The sequence below is a fragment of the Nicotiana tabacum genome, chromosome 17 (genome assembly GCF_000715075.1).
Source record: "Nicotiana tabacum cultivar K326 chromosome 17, ASM71507v2, whole genome shotgun sequence".
Classification (NCBI taxonomy): Eukaryota; Viridiplantae; Streptophyta; class Magnoliopsida; order Solanales; family Solanaceae; genus Nicotiana; species Nicotiana tabacum.
Window position 1 is genome coordinate 130,899,319 of NC_134096.1, and position 21,918 is coordinate 130,921,236.

The following is a 21,918-nucleotide window of genomic DNA, read 5'->3' on the forward strand; positions in this document are numbered from 1 at the left end:
TCACAGTGTGTCGCCGATGAGACACCGGCAGAACCACGGCCTGGGGAGTGCGTTCCTGGGGAGTGTGTTCTTACTTCTGATTTTAAGGTCGATAAAGGCTCATCGTCCCCTGACCAATGTGAGCCAGTATCGAGGTACATGTGCTCGATAACCGAGAAACACCTCAAACAGCTAAAGAAAGATTGCAATTGGGATTGAAAAGAAATAATAATTCCTACTTCTGACGAAGATATCACCACTTACGTGAAAGGGTTTTTGAATGTGTATACTTACCCTTTCACGTTAGGTCCCCTCGATTCCGTTATTATTGATTTCTGTCGTCAATACCAAATAACCCTAGGCCAGGTCCATCCTTCTTTTTGGCGGATCGTTATCTTGATTCGATACTTTGTGAATAAAATCGAGGGGATGCCGTTCACCCTCGACCATCTTATTCGATTGTACCGTCCTCGACTTTTTCGAGGAGGGTTAATAAAACTTTAGCGTCAGGCTACCAAGGCTCTGTTCTCGAGCATTGACGAGGACAGGGATCGGGGCTGGATGGGCAGGTTCATTCGAGTGAGGACTTCGGACCTGATTCCGACCGAAAAAATGCCCTTTCCCAAGGAGTGGAATATGAAACGTAAGTGTGATCTTGCTGTTACTTCCTTCTATTTTGTTCTTTTATTTTGTTTTCTCATCGATACTCTTTTTTTTGTGATGCAGCGGTTCCTTGGATGCCCAGAGCAGTTCCCGATCTCAAAAACTGGGTACGAGCTCTTGTTTTGACCTCCACATACGCCGAGCGCTCATGGCGTGATTTGTCAAAGGGTCGGTGAGAGGCAAAAAATCACGGTAAGCCCCTTTCTCATACTCTTTGATAATTCGAATGAGATGCCTTCCAAATATTTTAATAAAATTTTCCATGTGCAGGTTTGGGCAAAGATGCGGTTTTGAGGCCCTTGTCCATAGAGGAAGAAACTTTGGCCTCTTTCCCAAAGCCGGTGAAGTAAAATAAAAGGAAAAGAGCCTCCGTTCCTGAAGATCCAAAACCGAAGAAAAGGACGGCTCATAAGCCGAACAAGAATGCCATTCCTTTGACCGTAGAATTAGTTCTACGTATAAGGGATGTAGATGAAGAATATGAAGAAAATAATGGCTCCGCGCTGGCGGCCCGAACAAAGAGAACAACCGATGCCCCATCGGCAGCTGGATCGATGATGCTTCATGAGGCTCCGCCTCGAGCTGAGGGTATATCAGAGAAAGATTCGGGCGGAGTCCCTGAGTTGTCAGAGATCGAAGACGCATCCCATCGGAGCCAACAGATGGGGGATATGTCTGAAGGGGCCCCTCTTAAATCCCTTCGAACCGAAGAGAATGCTCCAAGTGATTCATTTGGGGCAGCAGCAATCGAAGATTCGCCCACCTTTCCCTCTTTTTCCGCAGGTGTGATTCGGGAAGCCCAAGCTTTGGGGGCCCTCGATCTAGACAAGCCTCATGATGGAGAGGATCCATTACGTGACCTGTTTACCGGTATCGAGGACGTTGCCGGTACTAGTGATGAATTAGATCTTTTTCACGGGGTGTAGCAGGCTTTGAATCAGGTAAGCCTTAAAATTATTTTGTGGGTACTATCTTTATGTTTACTTTTTGTTTCTAACTTCGTTTCTTGTTTTTTTGCAGGCAGCGGCAGTTCATCGAGAAATATGTTCTCGGTCTCAAAATGAGCTGCGTCGATACGAGGCCGACCTTCAATGGGTTACTGATGAGAGGAACTCCCTAAAACTTCTCTTAGGGCAGAGGGAAGAGGAAATAAAATATCTCCGAGCTGAGTTGGCCAAGGCTTACCGAGATCAGATCGATCTGTCTGAGCAGGTAATGATACTTTTAAAAGCCTATGGGCTTGATACCAGAACGATGGCTAATTTTTCGGTCTCACAGTTGCAGCAAAAAATTGAGATGATCGGGAAGCTTCATGAGGAGGTCGACATGATAAAAGCAGAGTCTTTGCAGTGGAAAGAAGGTATGGACCGCTTTGCTGCAGAGAAAGAAACTGCTCGAGCCCAGTTATCATCGGCCAAAACCCAACTTCAGAGAATGAAGGAAAAAGGCCTGGTTCAAGCAAGAAGAATAGAGGAGCTCGAGGCTCGGTTGGCCTCTGTACTTGCCAAGGCCGAATCTGATGCCGAAAAGGCAAAGGCCGATGCGGATGCACTCGTGGCCGTCTATCGGGCCGATGTTGAAGCTGCCCAGGTCCAAGCAAGAGAGGCAGCCGAGATCGCCGATACTCGAGCACATTGGGTCGCTGAACTTGCTAAGTGCCGATCTCGGAGGGAAACCCTCGAGGAGATCCATGCTCGTGGTTTCGACCTCGCTGAAGAGATAAAAAAGGCCAAAGAACTCGAAGCCGATGCTGATGCCTTGGTTTTCGATGCTGATGATGATGACAATGATGATGACGATGGGAGTAAGAGTGGATCCGAGAATGGGGGGAGCCCGATAGAGAAGAGACCGCTCCTAGGGATGACTAGTAAGCTTAGTCCTTAATTTTTACGTTGTAATTAATCATGTAAACAATTTTGTATATAGAAATATCCTTTTTTTTGCCGACTTGCTTCTATTTTGTTTCTGGTCTTGTGAAGACTTTATTCATGCCTTATGAATGTTTTCACAAGGATTTAAACAACTTAATCAAATTTGGACTTCGTAGCCTCTATAACCGAGCGAGCGCTTATTCAAACTTGAAGTGATGTAGCCCTTAGGCTTATTAGTTGAGTCAATGATTCGAGCTCGAAGAAATATAGCCCGTAGGCGTAATGGTCGAGTGAGTGCTTGCTTGAACTCGAAATAAAAGTAGCCCGTAGGCTTAGTAGTCGAGTGAATGATTCGAACTCGAAGTAATATAGCCCGTAGGCGTAATGGTCGAGTGAGTGCTTGCTCGAACTCGAAATAACAGTAGCCCGTAGGCTTAGTAGTCGAGTGAATGATTCGAACTCGAAGTAATGTAGCCCGTAGGCATAATGGTCGAGTGAGTGTTTGCTCGAACTCGAAATGAAAGTAGCCCGTAGGCTTAGTAGTCGAGTGAATGATTCAAACTCGAAGTAATGTTGCCCGTAGGCGTAATGGTAGAGTGAGTGCTTGCTCGAACTCAAAATAAATGTAGCCAATAGGCTTAGTAGTCGAGTGAATGATTCGAACTCGAAGTAATGTAGCCAATAAGAGTAATGGTTGAGTGAGTGGTTGCTCGAACTTAAAATAAATGTAGCCCGTAGGCTTAGTAGTCAAGTGAATGATTCGAACCCGAAGTAGTGTAGCCCGTGGGTGTAATGGTCGAGTGAGTGCTTGCTCGAACTCGAAATAAAAGTAGCCTGTAGGCTTAGTAGTTTAGTGAATGATTCGAAATCGAAGTAATGTAGCCCGTAGGCGTAATGGTCGAGTGAGTGCTTCCTCGAACTCGAAATAATAGTAGCCCATAGGCTTAGTCTTCGAGTGAATGATTCGAACTCAAAGTAACGTAGCCCGTAGGCATAATGGCCGAGTGAGTGCTTGCTCGAGCTCGAAATAAAAGTAGCCCGTAGGCTTAGTCGTCGAGTGAATGATTCGAACTCGAAGTAATGTAGCCCGTAGGCATAACGGTCGAGTGAGTGCTTGCTCGAACTCGAAATAAAAGTAGCTCGTAGGCTTAGTGGTCGAGTTTATCTTAATTCTGTTTGCGTAATAAATCTCCAAATAGAGGAATTTTTCTTGGATATAAGATGTCGGTAAAGAGGAGAACTTTCTTTGCAAGTCATTATACATGTTTTCATGTTTCGCGTCTGGGTTCGGGCCAACTACATGAGCATGGTTCGTTTTGACCATTTGGCTCTTACAAATTTTCCTATTGGAACCCTGTTGTTGCGAAATAACTTTCTTGCATCAGAACTTGATATATTTGAGGGCTAATGCCCCCTCCCCCCAAATTCGAGGTCGATTGTAAAGAAGCCTCGGATACTGTTGTAAGTGCAGCACGATCATTGGTTGCCTCATTAAAAACCTTACCGAAAAACCCATTTGGGATAAAACCGGTCTAAGGGAAAAAGAGTGCAATGCGTGCTTTCAGATATAAGGCTTCGTATTGAAGGATCCATCTTAGCTCATGATCAGACTTCTACAGGGGTTAGTTTTGAAATGTAAATGAATATGGGAGGGTCGTACCTTAGCAGTAGTATTATTTTAGATGTGACACATTCCAATTGCTTGATAGCTGTTTGCCATTTATAATGCCGAGCTTGTATGATCCCTTTCCGACGTTCTCGAGAACCTGATATGGTCCTTCCCAGTTCGGTCCTAGTTTTCCTTTATTCGAATTTCATGTATTAAGGGTGACTTTCTTTAGCACTAAGTCCCCGGGCTTAAAATGGCGGAGCTTGGTTCTTCGATTATAGTATCTTTCAATTCGTTGCTTTTGATCAGCCAATTGGACGAGAGCAGCTTCTCATTATTCGTCCGATAATTCAAGGCTAGTGTTCATAGCCTCGTTATTTTATTCTTCAGTTGTGTATCAAAATCTGGCACTGGGTTCGCCAACTTCGACTGGTATCAAGGCTTCAGACCTATATACTAAGGAGAACGGGGTTGCCCCCGTACTTGATTTTGATGTTGTTTGATATGCCCAAAGGACTTCGGGTAGGATTTCTCTCCATTTTCCTTTAGCGTCATTCAACCTCCTCTTTAGGTTTTGAATGATAGTTTTGTTTGTTGATTCAACCTGTCCGTTCCCACTGGGGTGATACGGTGTTGATAATATCCTTCTTATTTTGTGATCTTTGAAGAATTTCGTCACTTTGCTGCCAATAAATTGTTTCCCATTGTCACACACTATTTCGGCGGGTATCCCGAATCGACATACGATATGATCCCAGATAAAGTTTATAACCTCTTTCTCTCTTACTTTCTCGAACGCTTGTGCTTCAACCCATTCAGAGAAACAGTCAGTCATAAATAAAATAAATTTAGCTTTACCTGGGGTCGATGACAGAAGGCCGACAATATCTATTCCCCATTTCATGAATGGCCATGGGGATAGGACTGAATAAAGTTGCTCTCCGGGTTGATGGATCATTAGTGCAAACCTTTGACATTTGTCATATTTTCGAACAAATTCCTTTGTATCTTTTCCCATATCGATCCAATAATACCCTGCCCATATTATTTTTCTGACTAATAAATCGGCACCGGAGTGATTTCCACAAGTACCCTCGTGTACTTCACGTAGGATGTAATCGGTATCTCCCGGACCTAAGCATACTGCCAATGGTCCATCGAATGTCCTTCGGTATAGTGTTCCATCCGAAGCCAACGTGAATTGAGCAGCTTTGGTTCGTAGAGCCCTTGAATCTTTAGGGTTCGATGAGAGCCTTCCGTTCTTTAAATATCCAATATACTTATTTCTCCAATCCCAGGTTAAGCTCGTAGAATTTATCTCGGCATGACCTTCTTCGATCACGGATCTCGAGAGTTGAACGACAGTCCCCGAGCTCAACTCATCTTCCTCGACCGATAATCCCAAGTTCTCAAGTGCATCAGCCTCATTGTTTTGCTCTCGTGGAACATGCTGTAAAGTCCATTATTTAAAATAGTTTAAAGTGACATGTAGTTTATCCAAATACCTTTGCATTCTATCTTCTCGAACTTCAAAGGTTTTGTTTACTTGATTTACCACCAGCAAAGAGTCACACTTGGCTTCAATGACTTCTGCTCCCAAGCTTTTAGCTAGCTCGAGACCTGCAATCATGGCCTCATACTCGGCCTCATTGTTAGTCAACCTGGTAGTTTTGATAGATTGCCTAATAGTGTTACCCGTGGGTGGCTTTAAAACTATGCCTAACTCGGACCTCTTCACGTTCGAAGCCCCATTCGTAAAAAGGGTCCATACCCCCGATGACGTACCCGATTTCAACAGGAGTTCTTTTTCGACTTTGGGTACGAGGGTTGACGTGAAATTGGTCACGAAGTCTGCTAAAATTTGAGACTTGATGGCCGTACGGGATTGATATTCGATATCGTACCCACTGAGTTCGACGGCCCATTTGGCCAATCGGCATGATAGTTTAGGCTTGTGCAAAATATTACGAAGCGGATAAGTGGTTAATAAGCATATGGGGTGACATTGAAAGTACAGTCTTAACTTTCTAGAGGCGCTTAGTAGTGCCAGTGCCAATTTTTCTAGGTGCGGATATCTAGTTTCTGCTTCTCTTAAGGTCCGACTTATATAATAAACTGGAAATTGCGTACCTTACTCTTCTCGAACTAGGACACCGCTTATTGCGATTTCCGATACTGCCAAGTACAAGCAAAGTTTTTTGTCTGTTTTTGGAGTATGAAGTAGTGGTGGGCTCGATAGATATCGTTTTAGTTCCTCTAATGCCTGTTGGCATTCCGGGGTCTAAGAGAAATCGTTCTTCTTTTTGAGTAGAGAGAAAAATTTGTGACTTCGATCTGATGATCTCGAAATAAATCGGCCTAAAGCTGCAATCCGTCCCGTTAGCCTCTGTTCAACTTTCACCCTGTACACGATGGTGATGTCTTCGATAACCTTGATTTTATCGGGGTTAATCTCGATTCCCCAATTTGACACCATGAAGCCGAAGAACTTGCCCGAACCGACCCCGAAAGCATATTTTTCGGGGTTGAGCTTCATGTTGTATTTCCTTAAAATCTCGAATGTTTCCTGTAAATGGGTCAAATGGTCCTTCGTGCGTATGGACTTAACTAGCATGTCATCAATATAAACTTCCATTGATTTACCTATTTGTTCTTTGAACATTTTGTTTACTAGGCGTTAGTAAGTAGCCCCTGCATTTTTTAGCCCGAAGGGCATCACATTATAACAATATGTTCCATATTTGGTGACAAATGAAGTCTTTTCCTGGTCCTCCGGGTTCATCTGGATTTGATTATACCCGGAATAGGCATCGAGAAAAGTGAGGATCTCATGGCCGGCCGTGGCATCGATCATGCAATCGATGTTGGGCAGCGGAAAGGAGTCTTTGGGGCACGCTTTGTTCAAATCCTTATAATCTACACACATTCTAAGTTTGTTCCCTTTTTTAGGCACTACAACTACATTGGCTAACCATTCGAGATATTTCACCTCCCGAATGGATCCTATCTTGAGAAGTTTGGTTACCTCGTCCTTTATGATTGTGTGCTTTACCTCGGACTGGGGTCTTCTCTTTTGCTTCACCGGTCTGAATCTAGGGTCCCAGATTAGCCGATGCGTTGTTATGTCCTGTGGGATTCCTGTTATATCTAAATGGGACCAGGCAAAGCAATCAATGTTATCGATAAGAAATTGAATAAGTTTCTTCCTGAGTTCAGGGCTCAACCCCGTTCCCAGGTATACCTTCCGTCCGGGCCAGTTCTCGATTAGTGTGACTTGCTCCAGTTCCTCAATCGTTGATTTTGTGGCGTCGGAGTCATCGGGAATCACGAAGGATCGAGGGATCCTCTGAACATCATCTTCTTCGATCTTCTGGTTATCTAGTTGGGTCAAAGCCGATGTCTGTTATTGCTATTTGGTATCTCGTTCCCCTTCTGAGCCCGATCCTTTTACTGGCCAAGGCGAGGATATTGGTTTCGCTTCCTCGACGGCGAACATTTCTCTTGCGACTGGTTGTTCTCCGTATACTGTTTTGACTCCTCTCGATATTGGGAATTTGAGGACCTGGTGTAGGGTCTAAGGTACAGCTCTCATGTTGTGGATCCATGGCCTTCCGAAAAAGGCATTGTATCTCATGTCGCCTTCGATCATGTGGAACTTCATTTTCTGGATGGTTCCAGCCACGTTTATTGGTAGAATTATCTCGCCTTTGGTGGTTTCACATTCCATATTGAATCCGTTTAGTACAGGGTTGCGGGTACATTCTGGTCCTGCAGGCCGAGCTGTTCTACGACCTTCAATTTGATGATGTTGGCCAAGCTACCTGGATCAATTAACACGCGCTTAACTTTAGTTTTATTCATGAGTACGGATATTACCAGTGCATCGTTATGAGGTTGTATGACTCCTTCTGCATCTTCATCATTGAAGGACAAAGTTCCTATGGGTGTGTAATCTTGAGTTCGAGATCGCTTTTATCTCACAATTGATGTCTTAGTGCGTTTAAGCACTGGTCCCTGAGGGGTATCGGCGCCGCTGATGATCATGTGAATGACATGCTGTGGTTCTTCTTATTTGGTTTGCTTGCCAAAATCCCTATTTCTAAAATGGTTCTTCGCCCTATCACTCAAAAATTCTCGAAAGTGCCCTTTGTTGAATAACCGGGCTACTTCCTCTCTTAGTTGTCTGCAATCTTCCGTTCTGTGACCATGGGTTCCATGATATTCGCACATTTGATTAGGATTCCTCTGGGCATGATCGGTCTGCATGGGTTGAGGCCATTTAGTGTCTTTAATGCGTCTGATAGCCGAAACGATGGCGGATGCATCAATGCTGAAGTTATATTCCGATAACCGAGGTGCTTCCTTAGATCCGGCAGGCCTATCGAACCTACTTATGTTCATCAGCCCCCGAGACCCTTGACCTCGATCACTTCTTTTGTTATTTTGCCTAAGGTTATGTCTCGATTCACTGACTTTGTGGCTTCCGTTGTACGGTTGGTATCGATCCCCGATCGGACCTCGTTCTCGATTAGTATCCCTTCGAATAACGGGTTCAGACCCCAATTGATCATCTTCAACCCTAATTTTTGATTGGTACCGATTGTGCACGTCGGCCCACGTGATGGTTGGGTATTCGATCAGGTTATGCTTTAATCGCCGTGAAGTCGTCGAACTTCATTCGTTCAAACCTTGAGTGAAAGCCTGAACAACCCAATCATCTGTGACTGGTGGCAAGTCCATTCAGTCCATTTGAAAGCGAGATATGAACTCCCTTAGCATCTCGTTATCCTTTTGTCTTATCTTGAAGAGGTCCGATTTCCTTGTTGCGACTTTTATGGCGCCGGCATATGCTTTCACAAAAGATTCTGCTAACATGGCGAACGAGTCTATGGAATTTGATGGTAGGTTGTGATACCAAATCATTGCCCCCTTCGAGAGGGTCTCTCAGAATATTTTTAACAACACAGATTCGATTTCATCGTCTTCTAAATCATTGCCCTTGATGGCACACGTGTAAGAAGTGACGTGCTCATTGGGATCGGTCGTTCCGTTATATTTGGGAATTTTAGCCATACGAAATTTTTTGGGGATTGGTTTCGGGGCTGCGCTCGAGGGAAAAGGTTTTAACGAATATTTTCGAATCTAACCCTTTTATCATTGGTGGAGCTCCTCGAGCAATTTAGCAAATTTCGGGAGTAGTCCCCGATTCTTGCTCATTTGACTTCACTATGGCTGGCTCCGTTCTGTGGGTGATTTCTCGAGGTGGACTGGGCTCCGGCCTGCTTTGTAACTGGGTTTGGCTCTGCAACTGAGCTATTGCTGCCTGTTGGACTTGCAACATTGCGAAAATCATACGCAAGCTAACGCCGTTTTCTCGACGTTATGGGTATCTCGAGCTGCAGACCGAGTGCCACTATGGATGCTATTCTCGAGTTCGGCATGGAGGTTCGGCTCAATGGCTACATGGGAATTGATATCTATTGGTGCTCTGATTCGAGCTCCAATGGCGTTTACAAGTGGCCTTTCGGTACTGGGTGTCAAGTTATTGTTCTCATCTTGAAGACCGGCTCCGTTGTCGATTGGTGAAGTCATTTGATTGGTAGTTAGTCGTTGCTAATCCGAAATCCAAGATATTTTCGGAATCGAGCGCAAAACACAACAGTGTGTTTCTTCAGATTCATATCAAATAACTACTGTTATCCTTAGCCCCACGGTGGGTACCAAACTGTTTACCCGAAAAACGGATAGAGTTGAATTTGTATGTAGTTTTAAGGATATGTGGCGCAACTTAATACAAATTGTAAGGACAAATAAAAATATAAGTATGGATTGCAAAGAATGTAAAATAGGTAAGGTTGTAAAGAAGATGAATTTTAGGAAAAAATAAGTGGAATTAATTTAAAAAGTTTGAAAGAACAACTCTTTACTATGGGTGAATATAGTATTTTGATTACAATGTAAGCATGAAAAACCTGTCTTTACAGAAATGATAACCATGCCCTTTATAATAGAGGGATCTTGCTCTAAACATAATAAAAAATACTCATTGGGAGACCCACGATAAATCAGCTTTTCCACAATTCCTGCCAAGATTCTCTCTAGTAGGATTGCAACGGCTTTTGTCTGCGAGCTCGATCTTGACTCGAGATCTCGATCTTGGTTTGAGCTCGATTTTGACTCGAGCTCTCGATCTTGGCTCGAGCTCGATTCTGACTCGAGCTCTCGAATTGATTCGGAGTCAATGTTGGTTGGTCTCTGGATCATAAGTTTGATAGCTTTACTTTGCATCATAGTTCGATTTGGATCCGAGCTTGACAATGATATCGAACTCGACATTGATCAATCCTTCGGATTTGAAGCTTGTTTGTACCTTCTTCGGAACCCATCTCGAGGTCTCACTTCGATCGATTATCTTTCGAACTCGATCAGACGTACGAAAGCCGAAATCTATTTCGACCATATACACACTTATCAAATAAAAATTTTTGACAGGATTTTTTTATATAAAAAAATATACTTGTAAAAACTTGTAAACCCTATGCTGTTTCATAGGGCTTCAGCTCGATTTGATCGAAATTTATATGCATAAATGCGAATTTCAAGTTGATTTTGATTGAATGGGCACTAGTATTACAAGATAACGATGAGTAAACGAGGTGAAACGAACTTTTATTCAGAGTTCGTAACTTATGGTATAATACAACATATTCAACAAAGCTTGATTTTCCAAAATTCAAAGACAAAATACACTTGGGATTACACATCAACGACATGAATCAGTACGATTTTTATGAAAGGAGATGAGGCATTTTACAATTTACAGAACGAACCTGAGAAATGGAGAGACTCACAAAAGCTCTGAAGGTGAATAAGATAATCACGTTGAACTTTGGCTAGAAAATGCTTTTGAAATGGTGGAAATAAGTAGGCGTTTGGACATAAAAATTGTAAGTTTTGAAAAAAAGTAAAATAATATTTGTAATTTAAAATTGTATTTGGACATGTATTTCACTTACAAAATTATTGCAGTTTTGTGCGTAGAGAATATTTTTCAAAAACTTGTAAAATTTTGTGGACAAACACATTTTTTGAAAAAACAAATCGATTTTTTAATGGATAAACGGGTCCTAAATAGCTAATTAAGAAGATGTCAGATAAAAAATGTAGTATTAGTGTGTGTGTATATATATATATATATATATATTACCACTTTAATTTTTGTAGAGGTTAAATTTTTATTCTGGTCAAACTATTTTTGTAAGCTAAAGAAAAAGAAAAGGGAGTATACTAATCTTTTTTATTGAACATAAAAGGAAGCTTATATTACTTAAACAAAAGCATTACATAGTTGTAACATAGTCCCGAAAGACATTACTATCGTTTATAGCAACGAGGCTATTACAAACACTGGTAGGCAAATATTTAGTACCAAAACATAATCCTTGCTTATTTTTTTCTAATTCAGGTTCAACAAAAAGTGGTGGACGAGCAAGGTAAACACATCTTTTGGGCTTAAAGTGGCTAACAACTTCCTTGGCTAGTTGATGTGATACACCATTTCCTTCTCTGAAGTTATGTCTGATCGTTGGGATTCTCAATTGGTGCATTAATGACCTGCAGTTGAGCAAAGTATTGTTAGTTAGGGCATTGTCCTCATTTAACAATTTGATCATTTCTGAGGAGTCTGTTTCAATCTCCAAGTAAGGGAACGTCATGTCTAATGCGATTTTTAATCCTTGCTCCAATGCTAGTAGTTGTGCCAGCAACGAAGATATTGCATAACAACAACAATAACAACAACAACAACAACAACAACAACAACGACCTAGTGAAATGGGGTCTGGGGAGGGTAGTGTGTACGCAGACCTTACTCCTATCCCGAGGGAGTAGAGAGGCTATTTCCGATAGACCCTCGGCTCAAGCAGACCAAAAGAGACAATATTAGTATCACCAATAGAAATCGTAGAAAAATAACATCATGAAAATTAGAAAGTAGATGTAAAGCAAACGCGATAGACAGTACATAGACCCGATACTATAGTAAACGAAGGAGTAGTAAGACACAACATTGCCGCTAGATGACATCGACAAAAACCCTACCAGACTAACTTCACAAAGGTACGAAGTAAGGGAGACTCAACTACCTCCTAACCTACAACCCTAATACTTGACCTCCACAACTTCCTATCAAGAGCCATGTCCTCAAAAATCTGAAGCCTTGCCATGTCCTGCCTGATCACCTCTCCCCAATACTTTTTTGGCCGTCCTCTACCTCATCTCGTGCCCTCCAAAGCTAGCCGCTCACACCTTCTTACCGGAGCATCTGTGCTTCTCCTTTGTACGTGTCCGAACCATCTGGGCCTCGCTTTCCGCATCTTATCATCTTTGGGAGCCATGCCCACCTTCTCCCGAATATCTTCATTCCTAATCTTATCCATCCTAGTGTGACCACACATCCACCTCAACATCCCTATTTTTTCTGCTTTCATCTTCTAGATATGTGAGTTCTTAACATGCCAACACTCAACCCCATACATCATGACCGGTCTAACCACCGCTTTGTAAAACTTATCTTTGAGTATCGGTGTCACTCTCTTATCACACAAGACTCCAGATGCTAACCTCCACTTCATCCACCTCACCCCAATACAGTGTGTGACATCCTCATCAATCTCCCCTCTCCTCTGGATAGCCGACCCAAGATACTTGAAATTGCCACTACTTGGTATGACATGTGATTTAAGTCTCACTTCCACGCCCACTTCCCTCGGTTCAGTGCTGAACTTACACTCTAGGTATTCCATCTTCGTCCTGCTTAGCTTGAAACCATGAGAATCAAGGGCCTGTCTCCAGACCTCCAACCTCTCATTAACACTGGTTCGCGACTCATCAATCAGAACTATGTCATCGGCGAATAACATACACCATGGCACCTCCCCTTGAATAAGAACGAGCTGAGCGCAGAATCTTGGTGTAACCATATAACAACTGGAAAGTTCTCAGAGTCACCTCCTACCGTCCTAACCCGAGTCTTAGCCCCATCATACATGTCCTTAATTTCCCAAATGTAGGCAACCGACACGCCTTTTGCCTCTAAGCATCTCCAGAGAACTTCTCTAGGGACCTTGTCGTACGTTTTATCTAAATCAATAAACACCATATGCAAATCCTTCTTCCTCTCCCTCTACCATTCCACCAACCTCCTAATAAGGTGTATAGCTTCCGTAGCAGTAAACACCATATGCAAATCCTTCTTCCTCTCCCTCTACCATTCCACCAACCTCCTAATAAGGTGTATAGCTTCCGTAGCAGTAAACACCATATGCAAAATGGTTATCGGATATAGACATTGTCCTCCTCACCCTCGCTTCAACCACCCTCTCCCAAACTTTCATGGTATGACTCAGTAATTTGATACCCCTATAATTATTACAACTCTGGATATCACCTTTGTTCTTATACAACGGGACCATCGTACTCCACCTCCACTCTTTCGACATCCTCTTCATCTTAAAAATAGCATTAAGCAACTCAGTCAGCGACTTCAAGCCTGCTCTGCCGGCACATTTCCAAAATTTAATCGGAATTTCATCTTGCCCGATCGCTATGCCCCTACTCATCTTACGCATAACTCTAATGGCTTCCTCAACCTCAATGCGCCTGCAGTCCCCAAAGTCACGGTGACTCTCGGAATGCTCCAGTTCACCTAGCATAATATCCCGATCCCCTTTTTCATTCAGAAGTTCATGAAAGTAAGTTTGCCTTCTCCTCTTAATCTGAGCATCTTCCGTCAATACTCTACCATCGTCATCCTTGATGCATCTCACTTGGTACAAATCCCGGGCCTTCCTCTCTCTCGTCTTCGCCAGCCGGAATAACTTCTTCTCTCCACCTATTTCCCCTAGTTCCTCACACATATGGCCATAGACTGCAGCTTTAGCCTTCGCGACCGCCAGCTTAGCTTCCTTCCTAGCTACCTTATACCCTTCTATGTACGCTCTCCTCTCCTCCTCACTTGTGATCCCTACTAATTTTAGGTATGCTGCCTTCTTCGCTTCCACTTTACCTTGGACCACTTTATTCCTTCACCAGTCTCCTTTGTGCCTGTCAGAGACGCCCTTCGAGATCCTTAACACCTCTCTTGCAGCCTCCCTTATACAGTCTGTTGTCGTCGACTACATAATGCTTGCATCACCATTATTCCTCCAGGCTCCCATAGCCGACAACTGCCCCTCCAACTCCTAGGCATTATCCTTAGTCAAGGCACCCCACCTGATTCTCGGTCGTCCTCGGTCGGACCTTTTCTTTCTCTTTAACATAATACCAACACCCATCACCAAGAGCCTATGCTATGTCATGAGTATCTCACCCAGAATAACCTTACAATCCTTGCACAACCCTCTGTCACACCTTCTGAGGAGGAGATAGTCAATCTGAGTCATCGCTACAGCATTTTGGAAAGTAACCAAATGTTCCTCCCTCTTCGGAAAGCTAGAGTTCGCAATCACTAACCCAAAAGCCTTAGCGAAGTCCAACAGCGAAGTACCTCCTCTGTTCCTCTCCCCAAAACCGAAGCCTCCATGCACCTCGCCATAGCCGCCTGCGGTCGACCTAATATGACCATTGAAATCCCCTCCTATAAATAGCCTCTCAGTAGGCGGGACTTGATGCATAATCTTATCTAACCCCTCCCAGAATCACCGTTTAACCTCCTTATCCAGGCCCGCATGCGGGGTGTAGGCTCTAGCGATGTTTAGAGTGCACTCTCCAACCACCAACTTAATAGTCATCAATCTATCATTCACCCGTCTAACCTCAACCACCGACTCTCTAAGTTTCCCATCTACCAAGATACCCACTGCATTCTTACCCTTCGGACTCCGGAGTACCAAAGCTTATACCCGTCCGCATCCCTCGCCCTAGACCCTACCCACCTAGTCTCATGGACACGCGCTATATTGACCCTCTTCTTCCGGAGGATCTTTTCTAACTCTATAGACTTACCTATCAATGTACCTACGTTCCATGACCCAATTCTCAATATATAGGCACCCTTGTTACCCTTACCTCCCTTGCCTGCCTTCCCACCCCTAACTCCTGCCCACCCCCCACTCTCCCTGAGGACATGACCTCACTCGGCCATCCCAGACCACAACCACTATACCTATGACAGACTATTAGAAATCACTAACACATGCTAGGCACAGACCAGAGTAGAGAAAGATATACTGTAACTACATGCACGCTAATATGGTGATTAAACTAATACGAACTAAGATGACAATAATTTAACTAACACAACGAATGGAAATGGGAAAATGGGAGGTACCAACACCCGCAATTAGAACCTGGGAATTGTCTTGGTATACACAGCGGTATTGCGGCCACTTTCCACGTTCACGTCCAACTCCCGCTTCGCCCCTTGCTGACAGTCGCCCGGGCTGTTCTTCACTATTTGCACATGCACGTCCTACTCACAACCAAAAGCCACCGACCCTAACATGAAATACACATAAAACACCACAAAGCCAAATAAAAGGGGGGAAGGGCTGTCACCGCTACCACTGGTGAAGTCCTAACCGTAGCAAAAAAGTGCAAAGAAAAGGGAACGAAGAGAAAGATCAAACAAAGAGGAAAGAAACAGAGAAAAAATAGGTGGGGGTGGGAGGTGGGGTAGGGGGAATTATCCGCAACTAAGAATTAAAAATGAAGAAGAAAAGCAAGAGGGAAAAGGACCGATGTTGCTGCCCGGCGAAACAGCTGTCACCGTTAATGTTGTTGCTCTAGTAAGTATGTGAGTGGGGAAGAGGGAAAGAAGAAAGAGGAGAGAGAGGAAGGGGAGGCGTGAGAGATGAGGGGGGAGGGGGGCTTACTTACTGGTGGGGGTGGTCACCGATGTGGTTTGGTCGCCGACTGCCTATGAATGTTTGGTCTGGTTTTTGACCGTTGGGGATGGGGATGGAGCGTTTGACAGAGAGAGAAGAGAAGAAGAATTGTTGAATGTGAACATTCAACATTGAATACAAAATGAGATGCTGCATAACAAGATTTATAAAATTCCATGATCCAGTCACCGTTGTTATTTCTAAAGACTCCTCCTATGCCTGCGTGCAAGGTTGCTTTTAAGAAAGCACCATCTATATTAAGCTTGACTGTATTGTGATGAGGTTTAGTCCAGCCAATGTCTATTTTGATTTTGGTTTTTTGGAGAGGATTTCTTTTCGTGAAGAAATTTCACTCCCAGGCTTAATTGAGAACTATTGACACATACAAGTCTAGGTCTAGGTTATTATAATTATTATTGTTTCTATTTTCCCATTGGTACGTTTAGTTTCTACTTTGCAATGGAGAATGTTTTAGTTCGATTAGCCAGTGGGAGTTAATAGGGTTCGGATAAAGAGCTAATCCTAGATTTCTCCAGAAGCAAGTTGCTATAGGACACTTGAGTAAGATGTGATGTGCATCTTCTGGCCCTTGTTTGCAAACGGAGAAATTGGCATCAATATTGATGCCAATATGGTGTAGGAAAGCCCTATATGGCATACGGTTATTAAGGCATTGTCAAAAAAAGAATTTTATTTTATTGGGGCATTGATGTTTCCATATCCAAGTGAAATCCAGCTTTGGGATAAGATTAGTGGTAGAGTTATTGTCAAGAAGTGTGTAACAAGATTTAGTAGTAAAATCTCCACTACTGCTGGGAGCCCAAGTCATATAGTCCCTAGCAATATGCTCATTAGAAATAGGAGTTGCATTAATATTATTAATGATAGAGTTTGGCAGAACAAACGAAATTTTGGAGATATCCCATCTATCTTCATTCTTAAGGTCTTGTAAGGAGAGGTTATAGTCTAGTAGATGCAATGGTCCTTCAATACTACTTCTAAGGTTAGGGTTGTTTTGGATCCATCTAGAATTCCAGATATTAATTTTTGAGGTCTTGCTAGGGTGCCACATAATGCCTTGGTTGCAAACTTTCCAACCTTTAACGAGAGCGGACCAAATAAAGGAAGTGTTAATAATAGATTTTTTTGGGCGTACTTCCAGGTAATTAGTTGAGCCCAAGGGTTTGAAGGATAATTGAGAAGTCTCTAGGCTAGAATTGTAAGCATCACTACGTTTTTTTGTAGTCTGAACGAATACCTAGTCCACCTTCTATTTTGTCACGGGTCACAGTCTTCCAGTTCACTAGATGTAATATTTTTCTAGAATTAGTAGTACCCCATATAAAGTTCCTTTGAATCCTATCAATTTGATTTAAGATCTTGGTAGGGAGCATAGTATATTTCATTAGGTGAGTGGGTATTGAACTCAAGGTGGAGGTGGCTAAAGTGGTTCTACCCGCTATATTGAGGAAATTAAATTTCCAATGGGATAGTCTCGTACGCATTTGGTCAATGACAAACTGAAGTCTTTGGGCTTAGGTTTATGATTTAAGATGGGGAAACCTAGGTACTTTCCAAACTCGAAGCTTAATTTCATGCTGAATAAATTGGCAAAGTAAGAAGTGATGCTTGGGGGGAATATTTTTTTAGAGAATATTAGTCTGAATTTCACATAGTTTATAGACATGCCAGATTCTTCTGTAAAGAGGTTTAAGCAACGCTTAATGCAAAGACCCATTTTGTGATTAACCTTTTCAATTAGCGTAAGATCATCGGCAAAGAAAAGATGGGAGAAACTTGGACCTTTAAAACTAATTTTTACAGGATCCAGGGCATGGTGTCAACTTGATTGTTAATAATCCTTGAGAGAAGTTCTATACATAAGATAAATATATATGGAGACATAGGATCTCCTTGGCAAATACCTCTACTAGAACTGAAGTATTTGTCTTAGTACCGTTAACAAGGTAACCAATATTGCTAGTACTAATGCAATGCATTATGAATTTGGAGATTTTAGGAGGGAATTTAAAGAAATTGAGGGTTTTATGAATAAAATCCCATTCCAATTTGTCGAAAGCATTTTCAAGGTCTATTTTTAATAGCATATTGAACTTAGAGCTATTAAAGGTGCACATGTTATTAAGGATTTATTGTATAATTATAGCATTATCACAAGCTCTCCTTTTTTATAAAGCTGGTTTAGGTAGGACTAATTAGGATTCGTAACAAATGCTTTAGTCTACTGGCTATAATCTTAGTAATGATTTTATAAGTGGTGTTGCAAAGGCCAATAGGCCTAATTTATTTTAGATGGTTAGCATTGTTAATCTTAGGAATGAGACATAAATAGGTATCATTTGTTCCAATGGGAAGGGACTGGGTTTCAAAGACTTTGTGATAAAAACTTTTCACGAAGTTGCCAACTATATTCTAATATTTATGGTAAAATAAATGGTGAATCCCATCCGGTTCTGGTGCTTTAAAGGGTTTGAATGAAAAAATAGCATTTATGATTTCTTCAGTTGCTAGAGGTCTGTCAAGGATGCCTAAATCAACTTTTGATAAATTAGAGGCATGATTCTCAAAGACATCCCTCTTTGTAACACTCTTAGAGGTTGTGAATGCTCGTTCAAAATAATTAAAAGTATGGTCAAGAATTGATTTGGCATCAGTGATCAAGTTGCCATTGTCATTTTTGAAGTACATTATAGAATTGCGGCGTTTTCTATTGGAAGCCATAATGTGGTAGAATTTGGTATTGTCATCCCTTTCATTACACTAATTTATACGTGAACGAAGTTTCCAGAAGTCTTCTTCCATTTTGAGAATAGCATTGTATTTAAGTTGGAGATGCATTTCAAGATTCATTAAGAAGGAATCATTTTGATAGTTTGGAGAGGTTTGAATGCCATGTAAGCGAGCAAGAAGTATTTTCTTCTTTTTAAAAATGTCGCCAAAAGTATTATTTTTCCTTAAGAACATTATGGGCTCTATTTAGAATATTCGTCATCCAGCTGTCTCAAACAATATTGATGAAATCAGGATGTTTGGTTTCTAATCTAAAAGATTTGCCATTATAGCAAATATTTTTGGGTGTTAATTGGACTAGCAAAGGGTTATGATCCGAATGGGTTTTGGGCATGTGAATCACAACAACTTTAGGGAAAACGTTAATCTACTCATTATTAATAAAAACTCTATCTAATCTTTCCATAATTAACCCTTTTGTTTTCATACGATGATTTGACCAGGTATATTTACACCCCTTAAACCCTAAATCCATAAGGTTACTATAATGACCCGACCAATCGTTTTGAGCTATAGCGTGTTGTTCAGCGGTTTGAGGCCTTGAGTAACTTCATTTAAGGTATTATAACTTGTACATGTGGTCGGAATTAAATTTCGGGAAGTTCGGGATTGGTTTGGATAGGAAATTCTAATTTCGGAAGATTTAAGTAGGAAGAATTGGCTTAGGTGTGACTTTTGAGTAAACGACCTATGAATCGGGATTTGAAGGTTCCAATAGGTTCGTATGATGATTTCAGACTTGGACGTATATTCTGTTTGAGTATCGGATCGCCCGGGAACGTTTCGGCCCTCATTATGTAATGTTGATATTTTAAAAGATTAAGAACTTCCAAAGTTTGGTTTGAAGTGGATTGTGATGTATCGATGTCCGTTTGGGGTTACGAGCCTTGGAATAGATTCGTTATGTCATTTATGACTTGTGTGCAAAATTTGGGGTCAATCGGACTTGGGGTGCGATTCGTGGTTTTAACGTTGTTTGATGTGATTTGAAAACTCGACTAAGTTTGTGTTGTATTTTGGGACGTGTTGGTATGTTTGCTTAAGGTCCCGAGGGCCTCGGGTGGATTCTGGATGGTTAACGGATTGAATTTGGCCTTATGAAATTGCTGGTGGCAGCACATCTAGTGTAACCTCACCTGCGAGGTTTTGTCCGCAGGTGCGGCATCGCAGAAGTAGCCAAGCGAGTCGCAGAAGCGGTAGGGAGTGAGATAGAGGGGATTCACATATTCAAGGAGTTTGCCGCAGATACGGGCAAGGGAGTGCAGAAGCGGTAGTGGCCTGGGGTTGCAGAAGCTAGCAGGTGGACCGCAGAAGTAGAGTCGCACCTGCGGCGGAACAATCGCAGAAGCGAAAAACGTGAGAGAGGGCTGCTTCGCAGAAGCGGCAATGTTTCCGCAAAAGCGGACCTTTTGTCCGCAGGAATGGGGGAAGCCGCCGAAGCGAGGAGGAGCATCGTATCGCATCTGCGGAGCCATAGAAGCGGCTAATGGACCGTAGATGCGAGAGGTCGCTGGGCAGTGAAGTGTTATAAAAATGGGACTTGGCCTATTTTCTTTCATTTTCACTTGGTTGGGGCGATGTTGGAGAGTTTCAAGGGGAGATTTTCATCAAGCCACATAAGGTAAGTGACTCCCACCCATTACAAGTTAAATACATGGTTTGTATAAGGATTTAAACATGGAAATGTGTAGAAATTATGGGGTTTTGATGGAAAACCTAAAATTTGGTATTTTTAGATTTTGACCACGAAATTGGACATGGAATTGAGAATAAATTATATATTTGAGTTCGTAATGTTATGGGTAATGTTTATCTTCAAAATATTTCGGAATCCGGGCATGTGGGCCTGAGGGTTGACTTTATCGACTTTTCGAGCGGAGTTGAAAATTGTTTAAATTGATTAATTATGGGTATTAGAGTATATTTTGATTGGTTTGCACTTTGTTTGACTAGTTTTGGATTGACGAACATCGGTTTGATGTGTTAGAGAGGCTATGGAGCCGGTTATGGAACTAAGGAGCAAGGTAAGTCTCCTGTCTAACCTTGTGAGGGGGAAACTACCCCCTAGGTGATAATTATTATTATTTGCTACTAGTTGTGGGTGCTACGTACACACGAGGTGACAAGAGTCCGTACGTAGCTAAAGCATATTTATGTCCGGGTAGACTTAGGATCTCATCATAAAATGTTTGAATTACTTGGACTCATCTTGCTGACTTAATTAATTAAAATTATAATTGAAATTGATTTAGAAGTAAATATATGTGCACTAGGCTAAGCCTTAACACTTTGAGTTGTGGGCGAGTTATTTGAGAAATGGTAAAAATCATATTTAATTGATGCTCATGTGCTATATTGTAAACGCGTGACTTAAAATCCGGGGACTTCCTTCCTTTTCTTGTGGAGCGGGCCGAACGCTTCGGCAGTATATAGATGCATCTATGGATCATGCGGCACATTCCTCGGCAGTGTACACGTTATTCTGGATCGGGCCGAACGGCCTCGGCAGTATCGTGCGTTATATCGCTAGTAGCCCGAATATTTACGAGCTAATCTTTCCACCGATGCCCGACGTTTTATGGTATTTCCTATTTATATGATAATGATACTTGACATTCTTCTGAGCTGTTAAGGTAGAATACAAGGTTTAGAAATTTATGCTTTAAAAGAGTAATTGAAAGGTTATGTATCTTACAGATTTACCCCATCCTTGCCGTATGCTTCATATCTGCTTATGTTTTATTATAGTGTTTTATTGGACCTTTAGTAAGTGTCGATGTCGATCCCTCGTCACTACTTCTCTAGGATTAGGCTAGATACTGACTGGGTACATGTTGATTTACGTACTCATGCTGCACTTCTGCACTAAATGTGCAGGATCTGACAGGTTCATTGGCGATCACCTTGGCACGTACGCGCACCTGTTGAGGAGACTTTATCTGAGCTACATTCCAGGCTACACATCGCAGTCTATCGAGTCTCCATTGTACTATTTATTTTATTCTGTCTTATTACATTCAGGATAGATGTTGTATTATTACTATATTCCTTAGAAAAATGCTCATGCACTTGTGACACCAGGTTTTGGGAATTTTCTACG